At 36.6% G+C, this 15,495-nt stretch overlaps 1 long non-coding RNA gene and 1 pseudogene across 2 annotated transcripts; one reads left to right on the forward strand and one right to left on the reverse strand.

The window, feature by feature from the left end:
- Positions 1-178: 178 nt before the first annotated feature.
- LOC139816361 (uncharacterized) lies at positions 179-10,353 on the reverse strand (annotated as a pseudogene).
- Positions 10,354-13,275: 2,922 nt separating this feature from the next.
- LOC139810466 (uncharacterized) lies at positions 13,276-14,737 on the forward strand. 2 transcript variants are annotated; one of them, XR_011731346.1, is made up of 3 exons: positions 13,276-13,314; positions 14,090-14,484; positions 14,604-14,737. It is a non-coding gene; the product is annotated as an uncharacterized lncRNA (long non-coding RNA). The 2 variants fall into 2 exon arrangements; XR_011731347.1 differs by having other exon boundaries at positions 13,279-13,314; positions 14,621-14,737.
- The last annotated feature ends 758 nt before the right edge of the window (positions 14,738-15,495 follow it).

Below are 15,495 nucleotides of genomic sequence, written 5' to 3' on the forward strand. Positions count from 1 at the left end.
TGCGTCATACATCGTCACCACGAAAATACATTCATCCTCTCTTTCGGATATGTCCTTAGCTCTTTCACCGTGTTTATACGGCACTTGAAGCTTCATGCATCTTTAACGTGCATCGATTCGAACGAGACGTGTCACACATTCGCGATCGATCAATGTGTGCACCGATGCGTGGAAAGAAGTTACCTCTTGCGGTGAGCGCGCGCGCGACTCTGGTAAGATATGTATATGTTATAGTCAAAGCCCGAAACGCAGGCATTCCTAGGATTGACTAGTCAATCCTGGGGAACGACCAAGCGTCTTGGTCAAAGCCCGAAATAAGTTTTGCGTTTCGGCTTTTGACTAGTCAATCCTAGGAATAACTAATACGGCTAGTCAAAGTTAGAAACTAAAGAAAAATTATTTCGGACTTTGACTAGTCAATCCTAGGTGTGGCTTAATTCGGACTGTGTGACTGTTAACAAATAAAATCAAGATTTTTTTTACTAAATTAAGTTCTTATTGTTATTAATGCCCCGCGACGCGAGATATTAAACGTTAAAGTTGACAGGAATCATAACCTGATTCCTGTCATACCGACGAGATGCAGCGACCATGAGCGACTACGACCATGCCCTGTGGCCACACGCGCATGCTCAGTAGCCGCACGCGTATGTAAAATTGCGCCAATTTTAAACTTAAACGAGGTGCCACAGGGGTTCATGACGCGCTTTACAACTTAGCATGTACTTTAAGTTGTAAAGCGAGTTCCACGCTTTCAACCGCGGGGGGGTGCGAGGGGGGGGCCGAAGGCCCCACCCTTGCACCGCCTCGTCTGTGTGTGTGTGTGTGTGTGTGTGTGTGTGTGTGTGTGTGTGTGTGTGTGTGTGTGTACGCAAAACGAGGTGCCACATGGGTTCATGACGCGCTTTACAACTTAGCCTAAGTGGTTGAAAGCGTGGAACTTGCTTTACAACTTAAAGTACATGCTAAGGTGTACTGACACCTAGGATTGACTGGTCAAAGTCCGAAGTGATTTTTCTTTAATTTCTAACTTTGACCAGCCGTATTAGTTATTCCTAGGATTGACTAGTCAAATGCCGAAGTGATTTTTCTTTAGTTTCTAACTTTAACCAGCCGTATTAGTTATTCCTAGGATTGACTAGTTAAAAGCCGAAACGCAAAACTTATTTCGGGCTTTGACCAAGACGCTTGGTCGTTCCCCAGGATTGACTAGTCAATCCTAGGAATGCCTGCGTTTCGGGCTTTGACTATAACATATATACGAGTCCAACGCAGCGCAGTGCACCATTAATTGCACGACAAATATTACCGAGGTGCGGAATTCGGATTTATTTTTCACACAATGCTCGTTCTCTCGCGATTATTTCTTCGCCGTTAAACTACACAAATGTAATACAAAGTGGATACAAAATATCAGCCAACTGTCAAAAATTGTATCTAGAATTGCGCGAGAATGCATAACACTTTAAATACCATAGTAGACATACTTTTTTATAAATTTTGTATGTCTTCAGCTTTTTGTTTAAATAATACTTTTGCAGACGTGTGTAACATCAGACATTTCTTATCTATAATTTTCGACATTTAGCTTATATTTAATTTTCATTCATTAACAATAAGAACCTCGCTCATTTTATTAGGGGGTTTTGGGCCATGAACGCACACACTTGACGTCTATATGCATATGTAGAGGAGGTTGACAGAAATAATAATAACATATAGTCTCAAGTCTCAAAAACGTGGGAAAAGATACTTTCTTTTTTAGAGTGTGAATTTTGCATATGTAATATTAGTTGACACTAAAAACGTTACACTATTTAATTTAAATATTATAATATCATTAATTTTATATAAAATAATATATTTTATAATATCGTCCAGACGTCTTTGCGCTTAAGGCACTTTCCCGTAAACGAACAAACTTATCCCTGGTAACCATCTCCGATAGAAAACGATTAAAAATGGCTATATGTATCGTTTTTAATCGTATCTTATCGGTTCTATCGTTGCATATTTAGAAGACAGATAAAACATTAATCGAATCGAATCGGTTTCTATCGTTTTAGATCCGAATAAGAAAATAACTATACAAATTTTATAGTTATGAATCGTTTTCTATATGTACAATTATTGCCCGTCTGAATCAATCGTATATACACGATATAATATATATATCGTTATTTATGGTAATAATTTTACCGTATGCATTAATACGGATATATAAGAATAAAATGATAAACATCTCATCGATATTTATATGACTTAACCGAACCGATACATCTATCGTTTCTTATTAGGATTTTCTGACATACAACTTATCATCTTAAATTCGGGCAGAGTACGATTTCCGAGGCGCCCAGATTTGACTGTGGTTTCTGGTAGTATTTCTTACGCTGAACAAAAAATTATATAGGTCTTAGGGCTAACTGCTCTAGTTTTCGAAATATGCAATATTAGTTAAAAAAAAAAAAATTATTCAGTTTACACCCCTATAATGTATCACTTGAATTTTAATGAATATAAGTATGTATTAAATCTTCGCCTTACTAAACAGATGAGTCTACAATATACTAAAAATATTAATACTGAAAAGATTAGCGAGGCCCCGTACGCAAGGTAGGACGTTCCATTCGAGATGATATTCTTTCGGCGTATAGATTAGTGACGCGCTTTAAAAGTATTTAAGTGTTTAAAGCGCGTCAACTAACCTATGTAGGGCACACATGTGTGTGCTCTGCTTTAACGAAAATCACAACTTCTATAAAGCAGGACATACACACACGTGTGTGTGTGTGTGTGTTTGTGCCCTGCTTTACCGAAAATCACAACTTCTATAAAGCAGAGCATACACACATGTGTGTGTGCCCTGCTTTAACGAAAATCACAACTTTTATAAAGCAAGACATACACACGTGTGTGTGTGTGTGTGTGTGTGTGTGTGTGTGTGTGTGTGTGTGTGTGTGTGTGTGTGTGTGTGCTCTGCTTTAACGAAAATCACAACTTCTATAAAGCAGGACATACACATGTGTGTGTGTGCCCTACTTTAACAAAAATCATTAAACAGTTAAATACTTTTAAAGCGCGTTACTAATCTACATAGGTTAGTTGACGCGCTTTAAACACTTAAATACTCAAAGAGTTTATGTGTTAGAAAGTATAAATATAAAATACGATAATATATTATATCTAATAATTAAAAAAGTAAAGATTTATATTATATTTATTTTGAGCTTTAATACTGCTTATCTCGAAAACTAGAACAGTTAGCCCTATAAGATCTATATAATTTTTGTTCAGCGTAAGAAATACTACCAGAAACCACAGTCAAATCTGGGCGCCTCGGAAATCGTACTCTCCCTTCATCTTCTTTACGGCAGCAAATCGGTTCGTTTTCTATCGTATATCAATGATATAAATTGAATTGTTTGAAAACCTTCTACTTTATATATGTTTTTATAAGGTTAAAACGATATTAAAACGATTTCATCGATATTTATACAACTTAAACGAATCGATACATCTATTGTTTCTTATCAGGATTTTTTGACATACAACTTATCATCTTCTGTACGGCAGCAAATCGGTTCGTTTTCTATCGTATATCCATGATATAAATTGAATCGTTTGAAATCCTTCTACTTTGCATATGTTTTTATAAGGTTAAAACAATAGACATCTCGTCGATATTTATACGGACTTAACCGAACCGATACATCTATCGTTTTTTATCAGGATTTTCTGACATACAACTTATCATCTTCTTTACAGTAGCAAATCGGTTCGTTTTTTATCGTATATCAATGATATAAATTGAATCCGCATCAACCAATCGGCGATTAGTTTGCGACAATGTCGCTAGGTCGCGCATGATGGAAAGCGCTTCTCGTATTTAAAATACATCCAGTCATAATATATAAGCAGACCCCTTGCGAGGCAAAAAGCAGAGAAATCCAGTATCGTAACTGGAGGAATCTCTTCCTATAAGGACCTCCTGGCGGTAGCCGCTCCGGACTAGCGCCAGGAGTCGGAGGCTCGATCCAGAGCAGAGGTCTCCGACTCCTGGCGCTAGTTGCCCCGTTCCCGACGTTCTTCAAAATGATAAAAACCGATTGAAAGAAATAAATCGGTATGAATCTGATTCCTATTCGTAACGATTGAAATGGATTGACTAAAACCGATTCAAACGATTCATTAACCATATTAAAAACGATAGAAACTGATGTGCAGTTGATAAGACATTTACGATAGGATCCCAATTAAGTATTTTGTAACGTGAGTTTCTGATGGAGTATCGTAAATAAACGATTCACTAACCGCATTAAAAACGATAGAAACTGATATGCAGCTGATAAGACATTTACGATAAGATTCCAAGTATTTTGTAACGTGAGTTTCTGATAGAGTCCCGGGAAAAAATATTCATATATGATCATATATAATCATATATGATTGGCCATATATGGTCAGATATGGAAATTGGCCAGATCTGAAGATATATGATCTGGTATTATTGTATATGTTAATATCTGATCAGATATGATCAGGTATGATCAGATACGAACTGACACAGTTCAATCTGGACATATATATTTAAGTAAGTTTCAGAACATTGTTATATATATTTTTAAAAGTTATTTTTTAAGTGTGCCACTTTATTATAAAAGTGGACTCCACGATACAACTGATACAAAAATTGTGCCGCTTCATAGCGCGAGACAGTGTCGTGTCTTTTGATACCATTCTTATAACACTGTTGGTCAAATTTTAAATACGAGAAACAGATCCCATCGAATGCCATCTATCGGATACTATGAGATGCAATATCTGATCTGATCATATATAATCTTATATGACTATATAAGTTCATATATGATTATATATGATTTTCAGTTTAAATTATAAGATATTATGTTTGCAAAATAATACGATTAATATATTTATTTATAAGAACTATAATATATATTATATAACAGTATTTTTCACGAAAGTAAAATTTCATTGTTTATAAAAATATTTGATAAAAATTAATATGTCAATTAAAAAAGATTAAGTGTCTTATGCAAAATTAGAAAAAAAGAAAAATTTAAAATAACACAAGCAATGAGATGCCGTTTTTGGTCGAAGTGGATCTGGGTGCTTAATAATATTTCACAATATCAATTATTATTAAATACATTTTTCAGTTTTTTAAACTGCGTGCCAATATGGACTTTGTCGGACTTAAAAACACACACACATATATATATATATATATATATATATATATAAACGCTCTATATATGGGCATGTAAAACTTATATCTGTTTATATCTCATTTATATATGTTTATAAATGTCAAATATGAATATTTTTTCCCGGGATGATATAAAATGTCCGGGAAAAATATTCATATCTGACAGTATATGAACATATATAAATGAGATATGAACAGATATAAGTTTTACATGCCCATGTATAGAGCATATATAATCATATATGGTGATCAGAATTATATATGGCGATAGATAACCATATATGATTACATATGCTCTATACATGGGCATGTAAAACTTATATCTGTTCATATCTCATTTATATATGTTCATATACTGTCAGATATGAATATTTTTCCCGGACATTTTATATCATTATATCCCAGTCTGGTCATATATACATCGCGTCTTGTCATATATGATCATGTACAGTGCCGATATAGTTATGTATGACTATATATAATTATATCTGATAATACATGGCCAAACATTCTTTATATACGATCATGTAAGGCCAGATACGATTATGTATAGTGTCATATCTGCTACACATAATAATATGTCTGACCATATATGAACTTATATGATCAGATCTTGTGTCATGTATAATATACGATCTGATCATATATGGCAATAGATAACCATATATGATTATATATGCTCTATATATGGACATGTAAAACTTATATCTGTTCATATCTTATTTATATATGAACATATATGAACATATATAAGTTTTACATGTTCATATATAAATATATACTGTCAGATATGAATATTTTTTCCCGGGGTACCGTAAATAAACGATTCACTAACTATATTAAAAACGATAAAAACTGATGTATAGCTGATAAGACATTTACGATAGAATTCCAAGTATTTTCTAACGTGAGTTTCTGATAGAGTACCGTAAATAAACGATTCACTAATCGTATTAAAAACGATAAGAAATTTTTTATCGTTTTCTATCGTTGGCCGTTATCAGGGATGGGTTTGTTTGACTAAGTCACGCCTGGTTTGCTCTTTTTGGACGAAAGAAAAAAAACACTCAAACGCAAGAATCACACTACCATCAGAGCATATTGAAGTAATTTTTATATCATTTTCTGACAGTTCTGACGGTAATAATGACGAAGATATTAAGACTGATAATTGAATCAGTCATAACTTCTTCCGCCCACCATCCCAGAACTTAAACTTATTTTTCTAATGATGTACACAATAACAATACCTACGAAATGGCATATGATTCAATGTTGTGCGCCAATGGTCCATTTTGGGCAAGGTCCTTTTTTCTTGAATTAATAAATTTAATTCATTGGTATCGAACCAACTATTGCTAAGCTGTGGCTTAAAAAAAAAATCTAGTCCCAGCTATTCTTGGTAAACGAAAGTAGTCCGTATATCCACACTCAGGTTCCTATAGTTCCTTGAGATGAGGCAATCAACTTTTGATATATACCAAGCATATCAGTAGAACTATGCCTCACACATTTGCGTGTTAAACAGAAATCGATTCAAAATTGTCGCATGATAGTACATATATATTTAATAAAGCAATTAAGTTTGATCGATCATTGCAGAAAAGACACGCAAAAGTAAAACTCGCGGTAGTACGTCATGCAAACGCTCGTCGCAAGGTCTTACGTTTCTGAAAAGTTATTTAAAGTAACGTTTGAATATTTTCGCTGCTGTGTGGGAGTCCCTTCTTCTCTAACGAGTTATACGTTTTGGTTAACCCTTAAGTGCATAATTTGCATATATGCAAAGTGACTTTTCGATGCTCCGTGATCGCTCTCCCTTATGAAGTTCAAACTGAAAACGCGCGATTTTGCATATTTATAAAGGGCCTTTTGACTCTTTTTTCCCTTTTGAATGGAAAAGCATAAAGGGCCTTTTCCATCTGTAAAAAGTTTAAATTATTAGTAAAGAAGAATTTTTTAAATATTTTTAAGGATTTCTTAAGTAGTCATTATATTTATTTAAATACTCAGAATGCCACGAAAAATTGCGCACTTAAGGGTTAAAAAAGTTGACTTCTGCGGCGATTGATTCGATTCATCGAAACGCTAATGAAGTACAAAGTTGCGACAATGCGTACAGAGCCAAAACTTGGGTGAGTTCGCGATGTCTACTTCATGCAATGACAATACTGCTTCATGCCGCGATTTAGACACCTGGCGCTCACAGCATATGGGTTGATTCTGCTAACTTCGCTGTCGGATAGAGTGTAATTGCCGTCGCCGTGATATCTGATGGTTACCTCGAAGTTCCCGTTGCCGGGTGCCGTCTGAATCATATAGAAATACGCGACGCTGGACGGGCTATCCGTGCCGAAGTCGATCATTTGGCTCACCCGGTGCACCTTCTTCAGCTTGAGCCGCGCGCACAGTCGCCGACCCTTCTTGTTCTTGTAATTTTTCACGATGCTCTCAACATGATCCAGGAACTTCTGCACACCACCGGAGGCGATCCTGTCGTTGACGTTGATCGACTTGAAGGCCGTACAAGTGCACCAATGATAAGCCACACCCGCGTCCTGGCAACCCCTCTCTCTGGGGACGGGGGTGAAAAGGGACTGACAGGTGGAACATCCCGAACTAGAATCAGCGTCGCCACCTCCGACGGCGAGGACATCGCGTAGCGTCTCGTAGAGATCGTACGGCGAGGTGAGTCGATTCTGATTCACCGCGAGGGCTCGATGGGCCTCGGGATTCTCCCGGCGGAACCATTCCGGCAGCCAGATGTAGATGTACGGCAATCTCTCTCCTCGTACCAGCCGACGAAGGTGTTGCGAAACTCACCCCAGCGCATGCCGTGGTCGCTCAGGAAGACTATCATCGTATCGTTCAGTATTCCCTCCTGTTCCAGAAACTCGAATCTCTTCAACACACGATTATCCATGGACGAGATGCTGTTCATGTTATCATGGCTGATCGTGTTCGTCCAGAAGAAACCGAAATACGGCGCGCTGACGAAGGTCTGGGCAAAGTTCACAGCGTAGTCGAAGATCCGTTCGAAGCTCAACTCGGGTCCCGTACAGTATTTCATGTTGAATCTGTAAACAGCGCGAAAGGAAATCTCTTCAGTCGGCAAAAAAAATCAGGTTTTTAGATGATATAGATATAAATAATCTTTATATATAAAACAAAGTCGGGTTAGTTACACCATTTATAACTCAAGAACGGCTGGACAGATTTGAAAGTATTGTATATGAAGTAGGGGTAGAATTTCCCAGGGAGTGATTTAGGCTGTATAGTTTTTCGTTACCACGAAAAAAAAAAAAATTAATCTAGAAAGATATCCAGGGAGAGGGAGGGAGGGAGGGGGAGGGGGAAGGGAAGGAGAAGGAGGAAGGGGGAAAAAAAGAGAGAGACTATTTGCGTGTCTTAATACACATGTTCTCCGGGGCGAAGCCCGGCGGGGCATGCTAGTAATTATATAAAACTTTGTTACCTTTTCTTGATTTTGAGAAGTTTCTCGCTGGCTAACATGTACGGTCTCAAGTAGTAGTCCGTAGGCGGCTCGACGAAGCCGACCTTGAGGTAGTTAAACGTGTTCAGGATGGTCTCATCCTCGCCGTAGGCCGTGACGTAGCCGGCGTTGCGGAAGTTGTGCCAGAGGAAGGGGCAGTTGTCGAGTTTGTAGGCCACTGTCGGCTTGCACCGCGAGTACGCCTGCTGCGGCGTCTGACCGGTTAAGATCGCCATCAGATTCGGAAACGTGTTATCGCCGATCTTGTTGTAGCCCTTTAGGCCGATCCAACCGGTCTCGCGCAGGTATCGCTCGGTCTTCGGCATGGCCCGGTAGAAGTTCAGCCGGCTGACACTGTCGATGCCGAGGATGAGCACGCTTAACTTCCTCGAAAAGTTTCCGGATTGACTGCCGTTGTGATCTATGCGTTCGCGTACCTTCTCCGGGTTCAGGATCGCGTGAACGTTCTCGTACACCGTATTCACCGTAGCCGACAGCTTCGCGTTCTTCGTCTTCGTCTTGGGCTTCGACTTCGTCTTCGCTTTGCATGACACGTACGCCACCTCCACTTCGCGCGGAAGCATCACTTGTCCCGTGAAGTTCTCGCATTGCTTGACTCTATTGAGAAGAAATGATCGACAAGTGTTTTTCAGGAAAAATTTCAATTGGCCAGTTAGAGGTAAACAGTAGGTACAGTTGTTGGCCACTCTACAATGATTGGCCACATCTTAAAAATATAAAGATTTTAAAATGTTTTTAATTATAAAAAATAATAATTATAATATTTTTGTATTTATAATTAAAAACTTTTATATAATAGTATTTCTTGATAATCTTTAATTTTTTAAGATGTAGCAAATCATTGTAGAGTGGTCAACAACTGTAATGTTTACCCCCTATAGCTTACGACTTTAATCGTTTCAGATACGGTTTTTTTATTGCATCAAATAAATAGACAAATTAACTCTTGCCACTTAATTATTTTCTGATTTGATTAAACTTTGTTTATTCAAAGCATCCAAATGTTTTAAGATAACACTGGAACTTTCAATGTATAGAGTGACGATAATAAATCTTACGATATCGTTGAGTCGTAATTGTCCTTCTTGGGTCTATCCACCTTGGGCCTGACTACAGACGACCAACAGCATGCGACATCGCTGTGCATGGTCTTTAGGGCGGGATCGAGGGAAAGAAACACGCTGCCGTTAGGTTCCCTCGAAATTTGCGAGAGGACACGATCGTTCGGGCATTTCTCCAGTTTTTCCTTCCTCACGAATTTCGCGATGGACGGATCCAGAGGTTTTTTGGACAGCATGTGACATTTCGGATTCCATACGAGGTAACCCTCCACCATGCCTGTTGTCAAACATAATCTGCTATAATACCGCTGACTCCGTTGTCAAAAAAACTGGTAAATTTGATTGATATGTGTTAATTAATTCTTGTATCCTTAATGGAAAATCTCAAACTTCATCAATTTTCTATGATTAGTTTCTGAATTGTAAGCATTTGAAAATCTCCTTCACAAGAACAGTTTGTATACGTTTGTCTACACGAATTTGCCTGCCCGCATATGTAATTCCACAACATATCACATATTCAAGCAAATTGACCGAAAACGTTTTTCTTATAAGAATCGCGCGGAGTCCTTGCGCTAGCATAGCGTGCATTTTGTGATAACGAATAGACGACACTTTCGTAATGAGGAACGAAAACTATTTAAGATCTTCAAGATGTCGTCAGTGGAAATAGAAACTTGTACGAAAATTTGTATAAAATATCCGCGCTCAGATATATATACCGGTTTATTACTAAACCATTCGTTTCACCACATCAAATATGGTATTATTTATAAATAGTTGACAATTGATGAAAGAGGACTTTATTTAATTCATCAATATTTCAAGGATATCGAAGAAAGAACTTATCGCAGTCAATTTTTGACATATTAATTTTTAAACACTGACCGCATTAGTAAATCTTCTTTTAAATTTTTCATAATAGGTATATATAAGTTATAGCGAGTGTGAATGTAAATGTTCAAAAAAGCGATAAAAGTCTCACAGCAATAATCTAAACTTTTGGTAACTGTTTCTATTTCTTTTACTATTACTTATTATTTCTGCGATATATTTTCAAGTTCATAACACAATATTATCTCTAGTTACATTTTTCGAGTTTATAAGATAATATTATCGATACATGCATATGAATCAGCGAATTATATGAACATCTATATATAGAATTGTTAATATAGAAATTAATATATCAAAATTGTTAATATAAAAGCGCTTTTTTACACAAGTATGAATTTCGATGTTTCCTACTCTTAAAAAAAGGATGTATAAGAGGTTCAGTTCCGCATTTCCACGATGCGTTCTTTCATTTTCTTACTTCGTATTATAAGAATAACTGTCTAAGAGAGTAACTGTAGAGACCATGTTCTGACAGCTGTCGAGCAGATTATTTCGTGTTACGGATAAATTTTGTCACCATAGAATACATCAGAAGATGCTAAATAAGTTTTTATAAGAAAAGTATTTTTAAAATTTAATTTTACACCTACACGTACTATGATTTCAAAATTCTTTTAGCGTATGTGATAAAGAAAGCTTAAATTAAAATTAATTAAATAAAAAATTAAATAAATTAAATTGGAAAAAAAAATTAAAATTTACAATTTGCAATGTGTTATACATATATTCTTTTAAAATCAAAAATGTGTTTTGTTTGTATCAATTTATCTTATTTTAAACAGAATAATAAATTTCTTTCGCCAGTATTATAGAATAACAATTAAAGTAATTTAAATCGACCGTGACTGGCAATATATAACGTCTTTTTCGATATGAACATTGAAAAACTGTGAGCCAACTTGGTTTGTCGGATTCACACAGCACTTTTTTCGAATCAATCATCGAGACATTATTAATTTTGACCATGGGTTTTGGTCAGTTGATGTAATTTCTAAATTAAATAGTTTTTAAATTTTATTGCGAAAAATATTACCCCAGCCAGGGTTTGAACCTGGAACCTCCCGTATACCGTGCGGGTGTCGTGCCAATTCGACCACTGAGGCTGTGGTAATATTTATCGCAATAACAACTATAAGATGGAGCACCGATTCTTAGGTCGACGGTGTATAATAAACAGAATAATAAATTTCTTTCGCCAGTATATAGAATAACAATTAAAGTAATTTAAATCGACCGTGACTGGCAATATATAACGTCTTACAAGGTTCAAACCCTGGCTGGGGTATATTTTTCGCAATAAAACAAAAACTATTTAATTTAGAAATTTCAACGACCAAACCCATGGTCAAAATTAATAATGTCTCGATGATTGATCCAAAAAAAAGTAGCTGTTTGTGACCCGCACCGACTTTTACGCGAACGGGTTGCGGGTATACGAGATGTTGAGATCTCGATAACGAGTGAACGGATCAAGTTCTAATTAGGCTTGATCGATAGCTTGGGGTCCAATTAGGGGGGAGTTCTCTTATAATATTCCGTTTTTTTACGTGCCCTACGAGCGAAAAACGCAAAGTCCAAATGTCAAAATTTTTTTAAGATACTTTCTACGGTCAACCGCTCTCATTCATTATACATACATGTAACCAAACAGAGAACGTCACTTTCACTTTTTTTCGACACTGGCGGCTAGCAGCGTTAGTATCGCAGTGCAGTGCAGTGCAGTGCAGTGCAGACAGTGCGTTCGTTTAGCGCGCTGTCAGAGTGTCAGTCAGTTCATCAGTTATAACCTATCTCGAGAGAGACGGTAGTACGCGCGGAGCGAGACCGACCGTGACTCTTTACGCGACGCGACGATTAATTCAAGGTAATTGTTTTATGTGAATTATCCATAATTATCTATTCTATATATTACTGTTATACTTGTACTATTTTATTTACTGTTTATACTACGTTTACGTGAGTGTTTATACATACAGGTTAATAACCTATTATATTTTTTTTATATTGACAGCAGGGAGCTGATACTGAGATCAAGGAGCCTGTTTTCACACGAGGCGTTTCTGCCGCGCGATTGCGGCCGCGCGTTAACTTTGCACGAGCCGCACGCTGTCGCGAGTGTATAAGGTGCGACAACGCGCGCATACGCGCGTATTGCGAAACGGCAGTAAAACACCGTAATCGTGCCGGCGATATACTGAATTGAAAAATTGAATTGCTTCGTGCTTATCCCGAGATTTCGTATCCCTACATCGTGTTACCACCGCTGCCGGAAAAGAAGGTTCTCTACGCTTGGCGAAGTGACGACTGCGACTGACACGTTCGATCCCGACTTTTCGTTGATCGCAGAAGAGCTGGACTCGAGGTACGTTTCCGATTTGCAATTATAACAGTATCGTGCGATGAATGTTGTATCCCAATTATAACGTCAAATGAAGTTGTGCACGTTGCTAGTATTCTGATTATACAATACATTTTACTTTATAGAGGTATTACATATTGACAGCAGAGAGCTGATACCGAGGAGATCAAGCTCCGTTTCACCTTTATATATTGACGGCATGGCGCTGATGCCGAGGAGATCAATCCCTTTTACGCGCGAAGGAATTATCGTAAGTTATTTTTATTATCGGTTCAACTTATTTTTTATTCTTTTCCAGTTTTAAGAGTTAGAAAAGATAAAAATATTGTATTTTATGTATTTTATGCTTTTATTTTATTAAAGCATGTATTTTATGCTTTGATAGAAGGAACGTGAAAAAGAGCAAAAAAAGGAAAGAGCACTAGCGGCGAAGCAGACAGAAAAGAACAAACAAGAAGTTTGTCAACAGCATAACAAGCTTTGTCTTTTAATGAAACTGGACGAAGACGTTCCAAGATCGCCACAACCGGCAATAAGGACGAAGATCATAACGAATAGAAGTCAGAAAATGTACTTACAGCTGCAATTATTATATCAAAATTTGAAAGTAATTTCGCGCCTGGAGCGATTTCGTGGAAGATGTCCGCCGTTTAAAAAGAAAAACGCATCAAAGATGCACGTTTGCAAACATCACTAAGTAATGTATGTGTACTCTACACAATTATTATATCAAAATTAACAATGTATATTTGATTCAGGTGGTAAGATTTAATGCAATTTTCAGCTCGATTTTATGTCGACGTCCATTCTTTCCTCATGAAAATCAAACCACTATTTTAATTTATCCCAAACACAGCATTGTAATATTTACATGTGCATGTACCGTCGGTCACGCGGATGCAAGAGAAAATCCGCCGTTAAATTGAGTCACGAATCCTGATACCTCAAGTAATTTCTTAAAAATCTTCTTATGATCCTGATTATCTCATAATTGTATTTTGTACGTGTATTTTATGCTTTGATAGAAGGAACGTGAAAAAGAGCAGGAAAAGGAAAGAGCACTAGCGGCGAAGCAGACAGGAAAGAACAAACAGAAGAGACAGATTCAAGCTTTGTCTTTTAATCTGGACGAAGACGAAGATGAAGCGAGATGTCTTCTGACGAAGACAATGCCGAAAAATCCCCGCAGTCAGAAAATGTGCAATTTGATGGCCCTGCGATTAAGAAGATTTAGAAAAATCCAGATGTAGATACATGTTTTTTGCCAGTAGGGAAAGGGACGAGGAGGAAAATAAACTTAGGGAAGAATTGAGACAAGAATGGGGTAGAAAGCAGAACGCGTTGAAGGAAGAAGAAATTGAGATCACATTCAGTTATTGGGGTGGATCTGACCATCGTCGGAGTGTTATAATGAAGAAAGGTGAATGTCTCAGTGGTTTAGAGAACGTTTAAGTTATTAAAATACTCCAGTGTCACTTTTGGAGTAACATTGGCATGATATATAATGTTCTGCTGCATAAATTAAATTTTCACACACAGGTAATTCTATCTATTAGGTTCTTCAGAGATGTTTAGAAGTTCTGAGGCGTGAATTCAGCGAGCTTAAAACAGTAATGGCAGATCAGTTAATGTATGTCAAGGAGAATCTTATATTACCGCACCATTATACGTTTACTGCAACTATAACTGATTTTATTGTAACTAAGGTAATATACTAAATGATAAAACTTATGAAGCAATATCACAATGTTGGCATGTTATTTTAATGTATGTAATATTGCGATTAGGCACGAGGAAAGAGCGGGCCTCTGTTCACATTTGACGATGATATTCGTATTATGCACGATGCTTCTGTCGAAACCGAGGAATCACATGTCGGAAAAGTTTTACTTAGGTATTTATTATTAAAAGAATACTTTGTATAATTCTCTTTTATGTTTTTCTCATTAGATCATGGTACGAGAGGAACAAACACATTTTTCCAGCGAGTAGATGGAACCTTTTGATCCAACGAAAAGTTACGACAAGTATACAGTGTCGGATAAAAATAGGAAGAAAGCTAAAATCTGATTTTAGATTCAACGAATTGTCCAATTTTGTTTAAAGGATTCAGATTCAAGGACTGTAAATATTATAACCGGATAAATAACTTGTTTCATCGTACAATTGATTCATTATAAAACAGCTGATTATATATATATTATAATCTATTATATAATTAATATATATTAGCTACATTGTATTTTTAAGGACTGTGATTTTAATTCATTCAGTTATGTGATAATATTTAATTCATTTACTCGATTATGTAGCTCTACTAAATAGTTAAGTTTTTGCAAACATTTGGAGGGAAAATAAAAATACATGAATAGTTTAATGACTTAAATATAAAAATTACAATATGAAAATACAAAACCATACTTTAATTCAT

This window comes from Temnothorax longispinosus, chromosome 1 (genome assembly GCF_030848805.1).
Source record: "Temnothorax longispinosus isolate EJ_2023e chromosome 1, Tlon_JGU_v1, whole genome shotgun sequence".
Taxonomy (NCBI): domain Eukaryota; kingdom Metazoa; phylum Arthropoda; class Insecta; order Hymenoptera; family Formicidae; genus Temnothorax; species Temnothorax longispinosus.